The 22864-nt window shown below is 44.4% G+C and overlaps 1 protein-coding gene across 1 annotated transcript in view; it reads left to right on the top strand.

Moving 5' to 3' along the window:
• LOC122814941 (zinc finger protein 850-like) overlaps window positions 1–22864 on the top strand; it is a 476075-nt gene that overhangs the window by 374760 nt on the left and 78451 nt on the right. The window lies entirely within an intron of this gene.

Below are 22864 nucleotides of genomic sequence, written 5' to 3'. Positions count from 1 at the left end.
CTCCAGGTTAGTGGTACTGCAGGAAGCATCGGAGACCATCCATGTGCAACTAACAGTGGGCAAAACTGCCTTTCAGTTTGTAGCCTGCTATAGACCACCCTCCCAAACTCAGGAACCGCAGTCAGCTTTCCTGAGAACACTGGAAAATATGAAGGTCTCTCCAAACACCATCATACTGGGTGACTTCAACTACCCAAACATAGACTGGGAGCACTACTCAAGCTCCAACACCCTCGCCCAACGGTTCCTAAAATTTATAAACTCAAATGCTATGGAACAACTGGTCACCACTCCCACAAGAGGGGAAAACCTATTTGACCTGATCATCACCAACATGGGGACTCTATGTTCCATACCAGAGGTATACCCCTCATTGGTAAGATCTGACCATAAATTAATCTCACTGGACATCCATATCTCGTCCCCACCCCCAGCCAAGGAAACCACGGTGAAGAACTTCTCAAAAGCAAACTTCACACTTCTCAAAACCAAGGTGGAATCCTTCAAAGCCCTCGGGCCAGTGGAAAATACGGCCCAAACCGCAGAATCCTTTACAGATGCATTTTATGGACACCTACAGGAATGCATGGATCGTGCTATCCCAAATAAAACCAAGACTCACTCCTCCAAAGGCAGGAGACCTGTCTGGTGGACCCCAGCCATAAATAAGCTATACAACAGGAGGAAGCTACTACATGATAGAGCAAAATCCCAAAAAGGGAAGGCATCTCTGATCAGTACTAGCAAGAAACTATGATCCCTCATAAAATCATCTAAGGCCAGCTTCGAAAGAAAAATTGCACAAGACGCTAAAGATAATCACAAAGCCTTCTTTAGTTATGTCAGGAACCTGGGTCGGAACTCCCAGATATGCTCTGAGTTAGTGCAAAATGACAAAAAATACACTAAACCCACAGACATTGCCAACATCCTGGCAGACAGGTTCAGTGCAAACTTCTCCCCCCCAAAAGAGCAAATGTCTATCCCAACAGAGTGTAGCCTCCCTGACATCACAGATGCACAGGTGAGAGCTGCCCTCTCCAAAGCAAAAAACACAGCATCAGTGGGACCGAACGGTGTCCCGGCTGCGCCTTACGAGCTCCAAGAAGAACTGAACCCTCACATAAAGTGACTGTTCAATCTCAGCCTTACTACAGGATATGTACCCAAGGAATGGCGTACAGCAACAGTGGTCCCACTCCACAAAGGTGGTGCCACGACGGACCCCGGAAACTATCGCCCTATAAGCCTGACTAGCCTGGTCTGCAAAGCTATGGAGCGTATCATCATGGAACTCATAAACAAAAACATTGGGAACCTCCAAACACTGGATCCTACGCAATTCGGCTTCGTTAAGGGCAGATCTTGCCTTTTGAACCTGGTCGACTTCTTTGAAACCGTCACCAAGGCCTTAGATGAAGGGAAGGTAGTCCACACAGCCTACCTGGACCTCGCAAAAGCCTTCGACACAATACCCCACTCGGCATCATAAATAAGCTCACCAGCTTAAATATCAACCCCTATGTCACAAGATGGGTTGCAAACTGGCTCAGGGATAGAACCCACATGATCAGAATTGCAGGTGCCATGTCAGACTCTAAACCAGTTACAAGTGGCGTCCCACAAGGCTCAGTACTGGGACCTCTCTTGTTCGGTATATATTTCTCTGAGGTGCAGGCTAACATGGGAGGACTATGGCTGACCAAGTTCGCAGATGACTGCAAACTGGGTGCCATAATCGACTCGCCGACTGACACAAGCATCCTCCAAAAGGGTCTCACAGAGATGGATAACTAGTGCCAGAGCCATGGCCTAAAGCTAAATGCCAAAAAGTGCATAGTCATCCCCTTTGGGAAAAACAAAGTGCCCACAAATTACCACATAGGTGGTAGTCCATTAAGTAGGAAAGAAGTAATTAGGGATTTGGGGACCCAAGTAGATAGCAATCTCTCCTTTGACAATCACGTTGCCAAAGTAGTTAGAAAGACATTCTATATAGCCCACCTTATCACGAAAGGGTTCACATCTAAATCAAGAGAGGTCATTGTGCCCCTCTACTCATCACTCATCAGGCCCATAATTGAATACAATACCCCATACACCTGCAGCAACTGGAAAGACCCCAAAAGTACCTCAATAAGAGGATCAAGGGACTCAAATAGATGCCCTACGCAGTTAGGCTAAAGAAACTCCAGCTCTACTCAGTTGCTTACCGCCTACTTAGAGGCGATCTGTGCCTAACGTATAAAGCCATGTTCAAACCAGAATTCATGGACATGCTCCACCTCAGGAAATCCAAATCCCTTAGAGCTACACGCTCAAGGGACTTAAACCTTAGCACAGAAATAAATAGGACATGCTGGAGGGACAGATTCATATCCCAGAGGCTCCCCTCACTCTGGAACAAAACCCCAATCCATGTTAGGCAGTGGCCCTCAATGACCCTCTTCAGGAGAAATCTGGACGAGTGGATGGGAGATCGTAGGTTTACCCCTGGGATCTCTTCTGTGTCCCTACTATACAGAGGCACAGTCAACTAATCTAAAAGGGTGGCGAAAGCCAAACACACTCTGGCTAGGCTTATAAATGCCCTAGGGCAGATAGCCTAGTATCAACCTATGAAAGATAACACTGAAGCTACTAGTTCACGGATAACATTGATGAAGCACCTGGTTGGCATATAGGACAACATGCACTGATGAATCACATTGTGATGTAGAGGCTACAGCTTACATGGAATTATGATGTAGGAAGTACAAATCACATGGAATTATGGATACATCTTTGACAGATGGCAAGAGCTGGAAAGAATATACAGAACCATGACTTCAGTAATGACCATTCAAACACGTATAACAAAATAACAAGAAGAAAAATGGAATGGAAGTAAGAAAGTTTGGTGACACTGTAGAAAAAATACTTTGGTTACACAATAGAAAAATACTTCTAGTGACAGAGATGGAGAAAAACTGGTATTGACTTCTTGTATGCCCTGACGAATGTTACAGTGATCAAACATGGTTACTAAAAGCATTTGCATGTATTGTCTCAAATAAGATGCTCTTTTGAGTGACTTCAGCACATTAGGTTTAGTTTTCTTTATTGATTTCAGGAATTCTGTTCCAGATGACAGGAGTCATTCTAGGGAATGCTTTCTCAAAAATGAAGTGTGTGAAAGAGGGCCATCTCTATTCCTGTGGGTAGTAACTCTGGCTTCTGAAACTGAGTTTACTGAGGAGTGGGGGGTGTATTCTAAAAGTGAAAGCTTTAAGACTATGGCTGAGATGGGGAGATGTTTTTCTTGGAAAGAGATACAGTGGTACTGTCTGTTTACTTGGCTAACAACCACAAGGGCCTTTTTAAGACAAGCCATGCATACCAAATCTCTGACAAGTTCTGGTACCCCCTGTTAAATGTAAGCAGGGACTTGGGAGGTGAAACATCTACAAACAGAGGCCTGGGAGATAGTGTCTATTAGAGACATAGGTTCCAAGTCAGGGACAACTGGATGGGGAACAGGAAATTCATCCAAGTTAGACCTAAATTTGGTTAGGGAAGAAACTGTGCTTCACATGGATGGGTAGCATGTTCCAGAGACAGAGTAGTCTCTGGGATACATACCCGTCTCTCCAGCATGTCCTATTTTATCACAGGAAAGGTTTAAATCCTTAGACTGGGTAATTCTAGTGCTGTTTTTTTTTGCAGATATGCAGGAGGTCCATCATAGTGGGGTCTGACAATGTCTGTTATGCCAGACATAGAGCTTACATCAACAGACTGTAGGAGACAAAATACAGGGATACAGGGCCTTGAGGCTGTCTGCACAGGACATGTAACTTATGCTCTGTATTCTTTAGAAAGGAACATCTGTGGACATTCCAGTTGTTGGATATGCCTGGTTGGGTACGTAGCAAAGGGGGCATTGTACTCAATGGTAGGCATTCATCGGACCTAATACAGGGGATCAGTGACTTCCTTGGGGCCTAGATGTCATGCCTTTATTTATAAGTTGCACAACAAAGAATGATTTCCTCAATGCCATAGACACATGATGGTCAAAGGCTAGATTACTGTCTGTGCCCCCCCCCCCCCAAGTCCCTGACCACAGGGTCGACTCTTAGGGATGTGTTGTCAATATGATAGTTACCGGGGTGGATGACTTCCCAAAGGGTACTATTATGCATTTCTTGGCATTTAGTTTAAGTCCATGGCGCTGGCACTAGTAGTTTCTATGTCAGCCCTTCCTGGAGAACATTTGTGTCAGTGTGGGATTCAGTGATAGCTCCTAAATTGTAATCATTTGTAAATTTAGTTGGCCAAAGACCTATGACATTGTCCTTGACTTCAGAGAAGTAAATGCCAAAAAGGAACGGTCCATTGACCGATCCCTGAGGGACTCCACCTGTGGCTGGCCTCTTTGTAGAAGTGGACTCCCCAGTTATAACTTCCTGGGTCCTGTCTGTGAACCAGTTACCTATCCAGATGGTGATATATGGGCTTGTACCTAACCTGTTGAATTTGTCAACAGTGCCTGAATGGGGTATTGTACTAAATGCCTTGGTCAGGTCAAGGTAGGCAGTGTGAACAATTTTGGCCTCATCCTTTGCTTTGGTGACCTTCTAAAAGAAGTTCTCCATCATTGATCATTTCTGTGATAATTATTTCCATGGCCTTGCATATAAAGCTAGTGAGATTTATGCTTCTGTAGTTTCCAGGGTCTGTAGATGACCCACCTTTGTGCAAAGGGATGACTGTTGCTGTTCTCCATTTATGAGGTGCAACGTCTTTTTGGAGGCTGCAGCCGAATAGCAGTTCCAGAGGGCCTGTTAGGTCATTTTTCATGCTATTTAGAACGCATCCTGGGATATTGTCTGGGCCCATTGATGCAGTGTTCTTGACCTTGGAGAGAGCATTAAGGACCCTAGTGATAGCAGGTGGGGGGGTGTATTTGATGGCATTTCCTAAGGAAAGGTTGAGGTGGGAGAGAGGGTAAAGTTGGAGCTGAATTTGTTGGCATATACTTTCTGTATCTTCTGGCTCAGTATAGATGACTCATTTAGAATGAGCATATAATTGTGTATTGCCTTTGAGGTTGCGGACATAACTCAAGAATGGCCTGTGGTTGTTCTTGGCCTGGGAGGCCAGATTTACCTCAAATTTAGCTTTAGTAGATTTTTTTGTCCTCTGATTTGTTTAGTTTGAGAGTGCTTTTATCCTGCTGGGTGCTACACCTCCTAATTTTTGCCATGATTTTCCTCATTCTGTTATACAGTCTATTGATTTTGTGATTCCACCATGGTGGCTTGTTTTTTTTTTTTTTTGTTAGTTCTGTACTTTTTTCTGGTGGGTACAGCTGCCTCTGTGCATCTATTAACATGTTTGTATAGGGCTTATCTGAATAGTTCTGCATAAGCAGCAGTGTTCTCAAAGTTTATGGGGGCTTGAAATTTTGCCAGGTTATCATTTCATAGCAGGACGTTAGCCTTAGAGTAGTTCCTGAACATTCCAGAGTTAGCTGGGGGTCCAGGTTTTATTTTTACTTCAAAGAAGACCATTTTGTGGTCTGACCTTACCAGGGAAGATATTACACTAAGGGGTGTGCAGCACTCTTCCATATTAGTGAGGACCAGATCCAGTATGTTTGCACTCCTGGTTGGTGTGTGGACAGTCTGGTCCAGGGAATTTGTGATTACAAAATCCATGAATCCCTGTGCCTGTATGTTTGGTGTCGTATAGGATTCCCAGTTAATAGTGGGGTAATTTTAAAGTCGCCCATGAGTATGGTATTGGGGTGTATGGTGAGTGTTTAGTAAGTTTAAATACACATGCTATGGGTTTCCTGGGTGATAGACGAGGACCTATAGCTTCCAAGGAAGTGGTATTGGATTTTGCCTTTGCCTGTAGTGATTGAACTTGGAATAGCTCAAGTGCATTGTCCTGTTTGACCAGCTTTGAGGTTTATTTTTGATGTAAATAGAGTCCCCTCCACCTTTAGTTCCTGTATGTGTAGTTGATCTAAATGTGTGGAAGGCATTATAACCTTGCACTGTCGGTGTGCTCTCTTTGGCTTTAAACCTTGAACCTTGTCTCAGTGACTGCACAGACGTCATCATTCTCTAGGGTGAAGAAAACTTCTAGGGAGTGGAGTTTTTTGTTGCCATCTAGATGAATGAATCTCAGGATTTTATTCTCTTAGTTTTGTGAGGTTATTGTGAGGGAGCACATTCAAGTATTCAAGAGAACATTTATGGTTATGGCCCATATACCTTCAAAGGAAAATAAACTGGAAATCTTGTATGAAGCTTTCAGCTTTGCAGGGACTTAGCTTGGACTTTCTGTAAGCATTGAAAAGTAAGGATTTGATCAAAAGCATGTCATAGATATTTTTCTTTGGTGTAGAGCAGAGGGTTTCCTAGTGGGTCACTGTAGTAAGGGTTTGGATATTGAGTAACTTTTGTAGAGTGCCAAAGAGCATTGAAGTGTTTTTCGATTGTTTGTTGTTCTGGAGCTGATTCCAGATACCACTGATAACTGTGGCCTCAAGAGAAGACCTCGACCTAGAGGTTTCATCCCCCTGGGATTCCAGAACATGTCTTTTGCTATAGCTTGGAGGCCACAGGATAGATGTCAAGGTGCTTGATTAACCCAAAAGTAATCATCAGTTAAGTAGCTGGAATCTTGCAACCAAAGTAACAATCAAGAAATTCAGTCATGGAAATGGCAAGCAAGTAGTGTGCACATGCTTAAGGGTGTATATTTACGCTAGTTTGTGATGTCATAACAGCTGAAAACCACAATGTGTCTCCCAACAATGTGATTTTATTGTCTTAAATGGGAGGAAATCTTTGTAAGAAAAGGGAAAAGAGGAAGCAAAGAACGTACCCAAGGACAGTGGGAAAGTAAGCGTGTGAGTAAAGAGGGGCAGGAATGGTTAACTTTTTTTTTGTAGGACAGGCACCTGTTTTCTTTAAGAATGCTAGGGTGTGAAAAGGGATTGGAAGTATTGAAGTAGAGAGACACAAATAGACATAACAAAGATGACCAGTAGGGGATGTGCTGTGATACTTAGTAAGTGGTTTTGACAATTGAATTGGCATACAGGCAGAGGGAGAATTGGACAGCACATGGAAGGGAGATGGACAACTAAAGAGAACACCAGTATGGAGGAGATAGTGTGGATTTCTTGCTGCTGGCACCACATTGATTAGGCTAGACCCAGGAAAAGGTCAGTCATCACTGTGACTTTCCTCTCCACTGGGCTCTATCTAAGGTGATTGTGATGCTCTACCAAGCAGCACTGTGACTGTTAAGTCACATGAGGCTCCTAACAGGTGGCCAGTGTGAGCATCAAGTCTACCACCCTTGCCAGCTCTCACTAGGTGACAAACTTTGACCCCAGCCTGGAGTGTCATAGTAGGGAACAATAGTACTCCTGTCTGGTGAGTGACCACCAGAGTCCACTGGGGGGGGGGGCTGCCTCCAAGTCATACCCCCCCCCAGCTACTGTACACAGTGGAGAGGCATACCTGGTGACAGATGATGTGCTGATGGGAGAAGGCCAGTGCTGATGGTAAGGATAAGGAGGAGTCTGGTACCATGTCACTGCCATTGCTGTGGTTGATGCTGCAGAAAATCTTAACATAAATGGACAGAAATAAAATAAACATAAAATTAAATTACTAAAAAACAATGGCAACAAGGGGGGGGGGGAAAGATATGTTTCAGATAACTAGTTACACTGGTTCCTGCTGGTGTACTTCACAGCTGTATACCTCCATGCCATGTTCAACAGCACTGTATAGTTGCATAAACTCGTATGTCTGTATTGTATGATGAGCTTACAGGTAAGCAGTGGCAATCTGACCCCATGGGTGGGTTGAGAATGCTGTGGGCAGATGTTCTCATGCCCCTTCTCCCTACCCCTTCAGATCAAGCTTTGCTGCACAAAAGTGATTTCTCAGTCCTTCAAGACTCTAGGTGAATGGCACTGCTATCTGTCTGGTCATATAACTTAACCCCTTCATTCCCTGTTTCCACCTGCATACCTGCTTTGACTCTATTTTTGAGTGTGATTCTTTAAGCATGCCTTCTTTGACTTCTGCTCTAGATATGTGTATATATTGTGTTTTCACTCACTCATTCTGTATGTAATGTCATTTATCTATTGTTTTTTTTCCCCAAGTCAACTGTGATATTCACCTTGTATACAATATACTTGTATATTGCATTTTTGTCATTCACTCTGTAGATAATGTCATGTAAATATTGTGTTTTCCCCAGGCTGAGACTGAAATGGGTCCAGTTGGATCAGTGCTTTACCTCGGTTAACAAATTCAAAATAAAATTAAATTATATTGGATGTAATATGCTATGGGGGTATGTGGGATTGTGGTCCTGTTGACCTAGTGTAAGTTGGTGCATTGCAAACAAGAGTGGTTATGTCATGCGAATGTGTTACTGAAAGGACATATAATAGTGTGATGCATGGGCAGTATGCCGCCAAGGGCCCCACCACCACAACCATAAAGCTGCACTCCACCACAACCATGGGACCCCTCCCATGGTCTGTATACGCATGGCCTAAACCAGTATACACAACACAGGGATATGGCAACCATCCTGCATATCAGGCACATGAGGCTGTGTTTGCTGTCCAGGCAGACAGAGCTGGTCAAATAACTACTACACATATATACCATTAATATGTAGATTTTTGCATGTGGGTGAGCAAAGCATCCATTTATATACAGAGTTTGTGCTACTTTACAAACAAATGATGGAGTTGTTTCACTGTTACTTATGCAAACTGTACCAGTGATCACAGTTAAGCTGTTGCATTATCCCTAAATAATAAATAACATGACAGTAAGTCATACTTACCCCTGCTCCTGGAGAGAGGCATCATCCAGTCCTATTTGTGTGTGTGTGTATGTGTATTTATATATGTATGTGTAAAGTGTGTGTCATTGGAGGGCATGGCTATTCATCAGGTCACCTTCCAGAGAAGTACAGTAGCCTTCTTGTAGTCACACACATTGATTTTGTCAACAGATGATGTGCATCTTCGGGCTGCTAGGTAGCACAACCAGTCGCATTGGCAGCCTTGTCTGGTGTGAAACTATATAGTGTGGCATGCTCGTGTTAGGGTGAAGAGTGGCATGGAAACACTGTACAGGTATCACAGTGCCTACAGTTAATACGTTTGCTGTTCAGTATCTCTATAGGCCATACTACTTTAAAATAATTTTCTCCACATTCCTTATGTGGTCTTTGATATACCCAAGTATTAACTGTGCTTCACAGGTGCTTGTGGGAGTTCACAAAGCCACCTGAGCCTTTTAACATGGTGTAAGTGATTTGTGCAATGAAGTAAACTGTGATTCATGAATATTCTTTCCAGTGATGCTCATAGCTTGAGAGTGCTAAGATAAAGACAGAGACAGGCCGCCTGGGTCCAAAGCTGACGATGCTTCTCCTAAGCTAGTTGCCAGTTCGCCGGTACTCAGTGAGGTGCTTTTGCAGCCCCTGATGCCCCATTCAGAGTATGCCATGAGATGCTTCAACTGTGGAACCTGCGGATGTCTCTAGCTTGGATGTGTGCGGAGCCACTGTGCAGGCACCGGCTTCTGAGGGTGTATTCAGGTCTACTGACTGGCATATTAAAGAAACACCATCTTCTTCTTCGAGGCCTAAAATTCGATTCATGCCTAGAAAACCACCATCCAGACCGCATGGTCAGGCCTCTATGCCTAAAAAACAAATGATAAAAATGGCTGAAGACCTTATTACTTTAATCAGGGGAAGTCAACCTTCCCCATCTAAGAGACCTAGGACTGAATTTGGCTATGATTTGTCTGATCAGGATTCTGAAATTTCTGTTTCTTCTGATGACCAGGATGTACCCTTATCTGCCTATGAGGATTCTGATGCAGAGGACTCAATTCCCTCTGCTTCCCCTCCAGATGATTTCTCTTTTGGTGAAACCTTGCATACTGTTAGGGAGCATTTCCACTGGGAAAGCCAGGATTACTCTGATCCTAAAAAGAGGCTTAGGGATTTCTTACTCCTGCCCCAACACAGGCCTTTAGCTATCCCCCCTGTACTGGACATTGTTGACGATTCCTTTACGGAGTCTAGCTTGGCCCATGACTCCTTACCTCCTGCTCCCAGAAAACCAAATAGATGTTACAGGGTTCCTGACTCTCATAAGTTCCTTTTTAAAAATCCTACTGCAGATCCTGAGACCTTTTCACAGGAACCCAGGGCAATAAAGGCTACAACTGCCAAAAACCCTATCCTCGCTGATAGATATTCCAGGGCGCTGGATAGATAGAGTAAGAAGGTATACACTTCTGCAACCTTGGCCATTAGGGCCTTAAATTGCCAGTTTCATGTGTTAAAGTACCAGCAGCACATTATTGGATTGCTTATACAGAAAATGATGTTGATTCCTGACTGTGTTGAAAATAATGATTTACAGGATTTAATGCATTCTGCGGACCAAGTTGGAAAACATACTTTGCAATGTGGTTTTGATTCACTAGAGGCATCTTGCAGGGCTGCTGTTACTGGGTCTGTACTTAGAAGGCATGCTTGGCTTAAGTAGCAATCTTTGCCAGATCATGTTAAAGCTAAATTGTTGGATGCTCCCTTAAACCAGGACCGCCTGTTTGGCAACACAGCAGAAGAAGTTCTTAGAAAGATGGAGGAGAAAGATTTCCTACAAGTACAGCCTCCAAGATTTAGTAGGCATTGGCCCTCTAAGAATTGGTCCTTTCCTGCCTCTTCCAGGCCTTCTCAGTCCAAACCCAGACCCAGCAGAACATTCATGCTTCAGTCCTAAGGTACGCACAGGACTAAGCAGTGGGGGGCTCCCACTTCCAAAGCAGGGAGTAGTAAGACCCCCCCCTTTATGGTAAACTGCCTCAATGATTTAACTACAAAACTTCCAAGCCCTTCTCAACTGATTGATCTTTAGGGGGAAAGATTGCTCTGCAGGCAAAAAACTGGGAACTCATAACCCAGGACAGATGGGTTTCAAATATAGTTTCCCAGGGATACAGATTCCACTTCCACATTTTAGCAACCCCAAATGGTTGGCCAGTTGTACCCTAAATCAGTGGGCAGAGGCTCAAAAGCAAGTTCTCTCTCTCTCTTAAGTATAAGGGCTATTCAAACTGTCCCAGAAGAGGAAAGGGGACAAGGTTTCTACTCAAGTTTTTTTGTGGTGCCCAGAAAAGACAACTCCTGGCATCCTATCCTGGATCTCTCTATCCTAAACTTTTTTTTTTTTTGATGATTCCAAAATTCAAGATGCTAACTCTTCACCGTTTGCTATGCTAGGCAAGGATGCCTGGCTGGCAACACTGAATGTAAAGGAAGCCTACCTGCGCATCCCAATCGGGGAATTTTACAGAAGATACCTATGCTTCAAAGCAGGCTTCATGCATTATCAGTTCTCTGCACTGCCCTTTGGCTTATCTACTGTGCCCAGGGTATTCAAAAAGTGCCTAGCTCCAGTCATTGCATTTTCTAGGCAAAGAAATATTCTAATATACAAATACCTGGACGATTGTCTAATTCAGGCAGAAAGCCAGGGCACTCCAACTGGATGAACAAACTGGTAATGACAAAAAAGCACACTGGTGTAGCCCAGATAAAATCACCAACCTTTATTGAAAGCCAGGGCATATTATTGAATCATCTGGCATTTGTACAAAAAGTGCTAACTTCTCTGGGGTACAACATAAATGAAAAAAATCACATCTGGTACCCTGCCGACAAATTGTATTCCTGGGAGTAAGCTTGAACACAACTTCCCAGATGGCTTCCCTCATGCCAGAGAAACAATTTCATTTGACAGCTTACTTCAAACTTATGGCCACAAAGACCCTGCTATCTGCAAGCCAAATACTGCAAGCCTTGGGTTTCATGGCCTCCTGCATTCTTCTAATTCCATATGCAAGACTGCATGTGAGGAAAATACAATGGTATCTAAAAAGCCTATGGTGTCAACATTCTTAGGATCTAGAATAAATGATTTCTATCATACCTTGTCTAAAGGTAGAGTTCCTTTGGTGGGCAGAGACCTGCCACCACAACAAGGGACTGCCATTCACTTTACCCCCTGCCGCCCAAACCCTAACAGCAGACCATCAGACTATGCATGGGGGGTTCACTTGGCAGGGCAGTGCATTCAGGGCAAATGGAACCCAAGTCAAATGCACCTGCATATCAATCGAAAAGAAATGTTAGCTGTACAGTATGCTCTGACAGCCTTCAAGGACCACATTCTTCTAGGACAATTATTGGTAAAGATGGACAACACAGCTGTTTTGTGGTACATAAACAAACAGGGAGGAACCCACTCATACCCTTTCTACAGGCTAGCCATGGCCCTGTGGAACACAGCCTTGAGCTACCAAGTGCATCTACAGGCTCAATTCCTACCAGGAAAGCTAAATGCACTGGCAGGCGACCTAAGCAGAAATCTCATGGACCCACACGAGTGGAAACTGGAACCAGAAATATTCAATAAGTTGAGAAACAAAGGGGGAGCCCAGAGATAGACCTGTTTGCTTCCCCCCAGAACTATCAATTGGACAAATTCTGCACAAGGACTCTCCACAAACTAGCTTGGAAAGTGGATGGCCTGTACTTCACCTGGATAAGTTATCAGTTTATGCCTTTCCCCCTTTGCCTCTCCTCTCCAAGGTACTACTAAAGATCAAACAGGGAAAATCAAGGACAATACTGATTGCACCAGACTGGCCACACCAACACTGGTGTACCCCCTTTTGTGCAGTGTGTCATTGCTGGCACCATGGCACCTGCCTCAGACTCCTGCTCTGCTGTCTCAGCAGGAGGGCCAGATTCTGCACCCACAGCTTCAAACCCTGAACTTGGCAGCCTGGCTAATTACCTGATCTCACCAACGTTCTTCATGTTTCACTGTTGCAGTCATTACATTTGGGTAATCTGCTGGCAGGTTGCCGTCAGTCGGCCTGAATAACAAAGTGTTGGGTCCTGCGTCAGTTGCTGTCTCCTCTTCCATGATGTCAGGGGTATAAAACATGCAGCCGACGCCATTTTAATCAGTTTTTCTCGCCACGCTGTGCCCGAAGCAGAAGCAGTTCACAAGTGCCAGTCGGCCAACTCCTGAAATTTTCGTATTCGAGTTTCAGAACCGAAGTCTTCAAACTAAAGCTAAGTACCCCGTTGGGGAAACTTTTTCTTGCTCCTTACCGATATCAGTAACAGTTAATAATTGCATTACTTGTGGGAAGCAAATACCTCATAAGGATTTTCATTTGTACCGTATTCCGTGCCTATGCCCTGATTACAACATGCCTTGCTGTTGGTTTTGTGCTAAATATAACCAACGCACTATTAAGCGTCGGTATATTTTTGTTTCTAAATATTTTGGTTCAAGATTTAACTACCCTGAAATTTCATCGGTTAGCAATCCGACTACTGGAGTTCACAAAAACCGCAAGGAAAAAGACAGAGACAGACTGTTGAGGTCCGAAACCGACGACTAGCTTCTCCTAAGTCAGTCGCCGGTACTCAGTAAGGCACTTTCGCAGCCCCTGATACCCGCTACTTTTGAGTTGCAGGCCTCTACCGAGACCCATTCGGAGTCCGGTATGCCACGAGATTCGCAAAGTATTGAACCCGCGGATGTCTCTCCCTTGGATGGGTCCGGAGCCACTGAGCAGGCACCAGCTTCTGAGGGTGTTTGCAGGCCTCAACATTTTTACATTAAACCGATGCCAGCAACAAAAACAAGGTCAAAAACAACTTCTATGTCTAAAAAACTGATGCATGAGCCACGTGCTCAGGCCCCTATGCCTAAAAAACAAATGACCAAAATGGCTGAGGATTCCCAACCCCCCCCCCTGCTAAAAGGCCTAGGCAAGGCACTGATTATGAATCTTCAGATCAGGCTTCCATTTCTTCTGATTCCTCTTCTGATCAGGAATTTTCTATTCCATCCTATGAAGATTCTGATGCAGAGGAATCCATCCCATCTGCATCTCCTCCTGACGGTTACTCTTTTGGAGAGACTTTGCGTACTTTAGGGGAACATTTTCACTGGGAAAGTTAGGACTTCTCTGAATCAAAAAAGAGGCTTAGGGATTTCCTTCTTCTTCCTCGGCATAGGCCTTTGGCAATATCTTCTGTATTAGACATTGTTGATGTGTTCAGAATCAAGCATGGCTCCTGATTCCCTGCCTCCGGCTCCTAGTAAGCCAGACAGATATTACAGGGTTCCTGATTCCCACAAATTTTTTTTCAAAAATCCTGCTGCTGATCCTGAGACTATTTGTCAGGGTCCCAAGGGTGTTAAGGCTTCTACAGCCAAAAATCCTACCCCTTCTGATAGAGATTCCAGGGCGCTGGATAGATGGGGTAAGAAGGTTTATACGTCTGCAAAAGGGTGTTAAGGCTTCTTCAGCCAAAAATCCTACCCCTTCTGATAGAGATTCCAGGGCGCTGGATAGATGGGGTAAGAAGGTTTATACGTCTGCAACTTTGGCAATCAGGGCTTTAAACTGCCAGTTTCATATGCTTAAATATCAACAGCATGTTATGGGCTTACTGAAACAGAAAATGATGTTGATATCTGATTGTGTGGAAAATAAAGAGTTACAGGATGTGTTGCATTCAGCAGGGCAAGTTGGAAAGCATACTTTGCAATGTGGATGTTCATCGTGTTACACTGCTGCAGTCATTACACTTGGGTTATCCTGCCATCAGGCGGTCAAAGTCTTGGTCCGGCGTCGGTTGCTGTCACTTCTTCCCTGATGTCAGTGCGCCAGGGGTATATAAGATGCATCCAACGCCATTTTCTTCAGTCTTTCTTGCTGCGTGGTGCCCAAAGCAGAAGCAGTTCGCAAGTGCCGGTCGGCCGACTCCTGAGATTTTCGAAGTCGAATTTCAGATCCGAAGTCTTCAATAAAGCTATGTACCCTGCTGGGGAAACTTTTTTCTTGCCTCAGACTGATGTCAGAAAAAGTTAATAATTGTATTTCTTGTGGGAAGCAAATACCTCATAAGGACTTCCACTCTTACTGTATCCCATGCCTAGGCCCTGATCACGACGTCACTAGTTGTCAGTTTTGTGCTAGATTTAACAAACGCACTATAAAAAGACATTTTGATTTTGTTTTGCACTACTTTGGCCGAAGGTTCAATTATACTATGCCGTCGGATCAACCGATGACCGCAATACTGAAAAAACGCAAGGACAAGGATAAATACAGGCATCCGAGGTCCAAAACCGACGACGAAACCTCTTCTAGGCCAGTCACCGGTTCGCCAGTTTTCAGTGAGGCGCTTTCGCAGCCCCTGACACCCGCTACCTCAGAGCCACAGGCCGCCTCCGACTCCCACGTGGAGACAACTAGGCCTCTGGAAACTCAAAATATTGGGCCTACGGAAACTAATCCCTCAGATGGGTCCAGAGCCGCTGAGCAGGCATCGGCTTCTGAGGGTGTTTTCAGACCTTCACAACTTACCATTAAAACAACAGCCAAGACAAAAGTACCATTAAAGGCAAAGAAACAAGTACAACATTCTCCTGGACAGTCCTCCATGTGTGAGAAACAGATGCTTAAAATGGCCGAAGACCTCATTACTCTAATCAGGGGTTCCCATCCCTCTCCTGAGAAAAGGCCTAGGCAGGATACAGACTATGGTTCCTCTGATCAAGTTTCCATTTCCTCTGATTCCTCTTCAGATCAGGGAAACTCTCTACCCCCCTATGAGGACTCTGATGCTGAAGAATCTATCCCATCAGCCTCTCCTCCTGAGGATTATTCTTTTGGGGAAACTTTACATACCATGAGGGAGCATTTCCATTGGGAAAGTCAGGATTACTCAGAATCCAAGAAAAGGCTCAGGGATTTCCTTTTATTGCCTCAGCACAGGCCCCTGGCTATTCTGCCTGTGCTAGATATTGTGGACGATGTGTTCTCTGAATCCAGCTTATCTCCTGATTCTTTGCCCCCTGCACCAGCCAAGCCAGATAGGTATTATGGAGTCCCTGACTCTCACAAGTTTCTTTATAAAAACCCTTCTGCTGATCCAGAAACTATTTCCCAGGGTCCAAAAGGGGTTAAGGCTTCCATTGCAAAAAATCCAGTACCCTCTGACAGAGATTCCAGAGCTTTGGATAGATGGGGGAAGAAAGTATACACTTCTGCAACTTTAGCAGTAAGAGCTTTAAATTGCCAGTTTCACATGCTTAAGTACCAACAATATTTAATGGCTCAGTTAAAACAGAAAATGCTTGCAAGCTCAGAAGCTCCTGATTGTAAAGAAATGCAGGATTTATTGCATGCAGTTGATCAGGTGGGAAAACATACAATGCAATGTGGTTTTGATTCTTTAGAGGCCTCTTGTAGAGCCGCAGTTACAGGTTCTGTGATTCGAAGACATGCTTGGTTAAAAGAACAGAGTTTACCTGATCATGTTATGGCAAAATTATTGGATGCTCCTTTACAGCATGATACCTTGTTTGGTGTTAAGGCAGAAGAGGTGTTAAAGAAAATGGAGGATAAAGCTAAATCTATGCAAACAGTCAAAGATTTCTTACAGGTACAGCCACCTCGATTCAGCAGAAATTGGCCAACAAAGAATTGGTCCTTTCTAATGTGAGACAGGCCATAGAGAGGCAGATCTCAACCCCAAGGCTCAATCAGACAACGACAGTGGGGCACCTCAACCGCAAAAGGAGGTGAGGACAAGTCTCAACCTTACAGGAAACAGTCACAATGACTTTCCCCTTCGTACGCCAAGCACTTCCCTTTTGGAAGCCCCCTTAGGGGGAAAACTAGCACTTTTTACTCAAAACTGGCAAACAATCACCCAAGACCAAATGGGTTCTGAATATTGTGTCTCAAGGTTCCACTTTTATACTTTACCAAGGCTAAAAGGAATGCCAGACCTGCCACAAAATCAATGGGCAGAGGCACAAAAACAAATTTCAGCCCTCATGGACATGAGAGCTATTCAAAAAGTACCACAACAGGAACAAGGACAAGGATTTTACTCAAGACTCTTCCTGGTCCCCAGAAAGGACAAGGCCTGGAGGCCCATACTAGACCTTTCAATTCTAAATACTTACCTGGATATTCCGAAATTGAAAATGTTGACATTACAGCAGCTTCTACCCATGCTGGACAAGAAGGCTTGGCTTGTTACTCTGGACCTCAAAGAGGCATACCTGCATGTCCCTATCAGAAAAAATTGCAGAAGATACCTCAGATTCAAAGCTGGTACAATGCACTACCAATTCTCTGCACTGCCGTTTGGCTTATCTACTGCGCCCAGGGTCTTCACAAAGTGCCTGGCACCAGTAATTGCATTTTGCAGACAAAAAGGAATTCAAATATATCCATACCTGGACGACTGCCTCATTCAAGCAGAGACAAAGGACATTCTTCTACAGCATCTGGCATTTGTAAAAAGGTTGCTAATTTCTCTAGGGTACACAGTAAACGAAAATAAGTCAAAATTAGTGCCCTCACAACAGATTATATTCCTGGGTGCCAGCTTAAATACAATGGCCCAGATGGCTTACCTCACGCCAGACAAACAAGTTCAACTAACTCAATATTTTCAATTACTGGCAAAAAAGTCCCATCTCCCTGCAAGAAAAATTCTGCAGGCCCTGGGATTCATGGCATCCTGCATACTACTAATACCATATGCCAGACTGCATATGAGGAAATTACAATGGTACCTAAAAAGTGTTTGGACTCAACACTCTCACAGTTTAGAAGCAGTAATACCAATGATTCCCTGCCTACAACAGGAGTTTCGATGGTGGGCACAGGCATGTCATCTAAACAAGGGTCAGCCTTTTACCCTACCCACAGCCAGGCAGACTCTAACAACAGATGCTTCGGATTACGCCTGGGGAGCACACATGGCAGGAAGATGCATTCAGGGCAAGTGGACCACAGACCAGATGCGTCTTCACATCAATCAAAAAGAGATGTTGGCTGTTCAAAATGCCCTAACAGCTTTCAAGGACCTTCTGCATCCAGGACAATTATTATTAAAGACAGACAACACCACAGTAATGTGGTACATAAACAAACAAGGGGGCACTCATTCTTATCCCCTATGCAGGCAAGCCATGACCTTGTGGAACACAGCTCTAACGTATCAAGTTCACCTGCAAGCACAATTCCTGCCAGGAAAGAAAAATACTCTGGCAGACGACCTAAGCAGTAATATCATGGACCCTCACGAATGGAAATTGAATCCACAAATCTTCAGCATGGTAATGCAAAAATGGGGATACCCAGACATAGATCTTTTTGCCTCCCCACTGAATTGCCAACTACAAAAATTCTGCGCAAGGACTTATCACAAACAAGCATGGAAGGTGGATGCTCTTTTGTTCAGCTGGAAAAACCTAAAAGTTTATGCCTTTCCGCCACTGCCTCTCCTTTCAAAGGTACTCCTAAAAGCCAGACAAGAAAAACCACAGATGATCCTGATTGCTCCAGACTGGCCACGCCAGCACTGGTACCCTATCTTAAGGAACTTGGCTCAGGGCCCACCATGGATTTTGCCTCAAATTCCACACCTTCTGACTCAACAAAACAGTCAGATCCTGCATGGTCAGCTCAAAACCCTATACCTGGCTGCATGGCAGATTCATTAGTCAAACAGGAAACACCTCTCTCTAAAGCTGTTATGGATGTCATTTTAGAGGCCAGGAGGCCTAGCACCAGGAAAGCTTACTCAGAAAAATGGAAGAGATTCTGCATCTGGAACCAGGCTCAAAGCCTTGACCCTCTTGTTCCAAACATTCCTCAGATTTTACAATACTTAACTGAGATGCTGGACAGAGGCCTATCCTTCTCATTAATTAAGATACACGCCTCTGCCATTTCAGCACATTACAACACTGATCCTTCTTTATTCTCTCATCCCTTGCTAAAGCAGTACCTCAGAGGGGCTAAAAACATAAGACTGCCCCAGAGAGCACAAACACCAACTTGGGACCTCAATTTCGTTTTGGAAAAACTGACTCTGCCACTTTTTTAGCCAGCCAATACAGCCGATCTAAAATTTTTATCATGGAAAGTTACCTGGCAGTAACTTCAGCATGAAGAGTCTCAGAGCTACAGGCATTAATGGCAGTGGAACCTTTTATAATTTTTCATCAGGACAGGGTTTCTTTAAGGACAAACCCTACCTTTATGCCAAAGGTGGTATCTAGTTGGCTCTTAATCAAACCATCCATTTGCCAACTTTTTATCCAAACCCCCAGAATAAAGGGGAGAAACTTCTGCATTCTTTGGACATACACAGGCAGCTACGCTTCTACTTGGACAAAACAAAAGCTTTCAGGAAAACTGAGCAACTGTTTGTAGCATATGCTGCAGGATCACAGGGCAAGGCTATCTCAAAGCAGACTATATCCAAGTGGATAGGACACTGTATTCATTACTGCTACACACAGCATGGAAAATCAGTCCCAAATAACATTAGGCCACATTCCACCAGGGCAGCAGCCACTTCAACAGCCTTTCTCAGAGGAGTACCTACCAAGGAAATTTTGGAGGCTGCAACTCGGAGTTCAGTGCACACCTTTACCAAGCATTACCACCTGCCTCTTTACTCTAAATCCAGAGCAGGATTTGCCACTGCAGTTCTGCAGGGCCTCGTAGCCAATCCTAACTCTTTATAGACCAGCCACCCAACCTTAGCTTTGGGATTCTACCCAAGTGTAATGACTACAGCAGTGTAACACGATGAACATAGTACAGTTTTGTACCTACCATAAATGTAGATGTTCGAGTGTTCACACTGCTGCAGTCCAGGTTACCCTCCCTCCATCCCCTCTGAACTAGCTGGACTTATCTATCCTATACAACCTTTGTGGTGTATTTGCTTGTAACTGAAGGTATTGTTTTTATTTTATATGCATATTTTTTATTAGCAATATGTATTGCCTACCTACTTGGGGGCACCTGACATCTGGGGCAAGAAAAACTGAAGAAAATGGCGTCGGATGCATCTTATATACCCCTGGCGCACTGACGTCAGGGAAGAAGCGACAGCAACCAACGCCGGACCAAGACTTTGGAACTCTGGCCGACTGCGGGACTGCCTGATGGCAGGATAACCCAAGTGTAATGACTGCAGCAGTGTGAACACTCGAACATCTACATTTATGGTAGGTACAAAACTGTACTTCTTGATTCCTTGGAGGCCTCTTGTAGGGCCGCCGTTACTGGATCTGTGATTAGAAGGCATGCCTGGCTCAAGGAGCAAAATCTGCCTGATCATGTTAAAGCTAAATTGTTGGATGCCCCTTTGCAGCATGATACTCTGTTTGGTAATAAGGCAGAAGTGGTTTTAAAGAAAATGGAAGACAAAGCTAAATCTATGCAAACTGTAAAATATTTCTTGCAAGTGCAGCTACCCAGGTTGTTCAGTAGGCACTGGCCTACTAAAACTTGGTCCTTTCCTGTGTCCAACAGAGCCACTCAGGGCAAGCCCAGGCACTCAATAGGCTCCAGATATCAATCACAGGGTTCTTACAGGTCAAAGCAATGGGGTGCCTCCACCTCCAAATCTGGAGGAAACAAAGCACAACCCTACAGTAAGCAGTCTCAGTGACTTTCCTCTACCATCTCCAAGCACTTATCTTTTGGCAGCCCCCTTGCGGGGAAAACTAGCACTTCATGCTCGAAATTGGCAGTTAATTACCCAGGCAAGTGGGTATTAAACATAGTATCCCAGGGGTACAGATTTAATTTCCATACTTTGCCAATTCCAAACGGATGGCCGGATCTGCCACAAAACCAGTGGGCAGAGGCCCAGAAACAAGTCATGTCCCTCATGGATATGGGGGCTATTCAACTGGTACCAGAAAAGGAAAAAGGACAAGGATTTTATTCAAGACTTTTCCTGGTACCCAGAAAAGACCATTCATGGCATCCAATACTGGACTTATCGATTCTGAACACGTTTCTGGACATTCCAAAATTCAAAATGCTGACTTTACAATAGCTACTGCCTATGCTAAGCAAGAATGCTCTAGACTTAAAAGAGGCATATCTGCATATCCCAATAAGGGAATCATGCAGAAGATACCTCCGTTTCAAAGCAGGTTTTTTGCATTACCAATTCTCTGCACTGCCCTTTAGCTTATCTACTGCGCCCAGGGTCTTTACAAAGTGCCTGGCACCAGTGATTGCATTCTGCAGACAAAGATTCAAATTTATCCTTATCTGGACAATTGTCTTATTCAGGCAGAGGACAAGGACACTCTTCAACATCTGGCGTTTGTAAAAAGGCATGTTCTTCGTGTTTCACTGTTGCAGTCATTACATTTGGGTAATCCTGCTGGCAGATTGCCCTCAGCTGGTCTGAATTCCAAAGTCTTGGGTCCTGCGTCAGCTTCTGTCGCCCCTTCCCTGATGTCAGGTCATCAGGGGTATAAAAGAAGCAGCCTATGCCATTTTCTTCAGTCTTTCTTGCCGCGTGGTGCCCGAAGCAGAAGCAGTTCGCAAGTGCCGGTCGGCCGACTCCTGAGATTTTCGTATTTGAGTTTCAGATGCGAAGTCTTCAGTAAAGCTAAGTACCCCGTTGGGGAAACTTTTTTCTTGCTCCAGACCGATATCAGAAAAAGTTAATAACTGTATTTCTTGTGGGAAGCAAATACCTCATAAGGATTTTCATTCTTACTGTATTCCTTGCCTAGGCCCTGATCACAACGTTTCTGGTTATCGGTTTTGTGCTAGATTTAACCAGCGCACTATTAAGCATTGGTATGATTTTGCTTTAAACTTTTTTGGACGCCAATTTAATTACCCTGAAATGTCGTCTGATAGCCATCCGACTACCGGAGTTTACAAAAAACGCAAAGAAAAGGATAGAGAAAAACAACCAAGGCCCGAAACCGACGACGAAACTTCTCCTAAGCCAGTCGCCGGTTATCAGTGAACCGCTTTCGCAGCCCCTGACACCCGCTACTTTAGAGTCACAGGCCGCTACCGACTCCCACGTAGAGTCAGCCATGCCGCTGGATAATCAAGGTATTGGAGCCTCGGACGCTAATCCCTCAGATGGGTCCGGAGCCTCTGAGCAGGTACCGGCTTCTGATGGTGTATTCAGACCTAAACATCTTTACATTAAAATGACTTCATCTTCAAAGGCAAAGACTAAAGTACCTTCTAAAGCAAGGAAACAAACTCAAGAGCCATGTGGACAGTCCTCTATGCCCAAAAAAACAGATGCTCAAAATGGCCAAAGACTTGATTACCTTGATCAGGGGTTCCCATCCCCCTCCTGATAAGAGGCCTAGGCAAGACACTGACTATGAATCTTCAGATCAGGTTTCTATTTCTTCTGATTCCTCTTCTGAACATGAATATTCTCTTCCCCCATGAGGATTTTGATGCTGAAGAATCTATACCTTCAGCATCTCCTCCTGAGGACTATTCCTTTGGGGAAACCTTGCACACCATGAGGGAGCATTTCCACTGGGAGAGCCAAGATTTTTCAAAATCTAAAAAGAGGCTCAGGGATTTTCTATTACTACCTCTACACAGGCCTGTAGCCATTCCACCTGTGTTAGACATTGTAGATGATGTGTTTTCGGAGTCTAGTCTGACCCCTGACTCCTTACCCCCAGCTCCTGTTAAGCCTGACAGATATTACAGGGTTCCTGACTCACACAAATTTCTTTTTTAAAACTGCTGACCCAGAAACTATGTCACGGGGTCCAAAGGGGGTTAAGGCTTCCACTGAAAAAAACCCAGCCCCCTCTGACAGAGATTCAAGGGCACTGGATAGATGGGGAAAAAAGTTTTACACCTCTGCAACTTTG

Source organism: Protopterus annectens, chromosome 11.part0, assembly GCF_019279795.1.
Source record: "Protopterus annectens isolate FY-2018-M chromosome 11.part0, PAN1.0, whole genome shotgun sequence".
In the NCBI taxonomy this organism is placed as follows: Eukaryota; Metazoa; Chordata; order Ceratodontiformes; family Protopteridae; genus Protopterus; species Protopterus annectens.
This window is presented reverse-complemented; position numbering and strand designations above follow the sequence as displayed.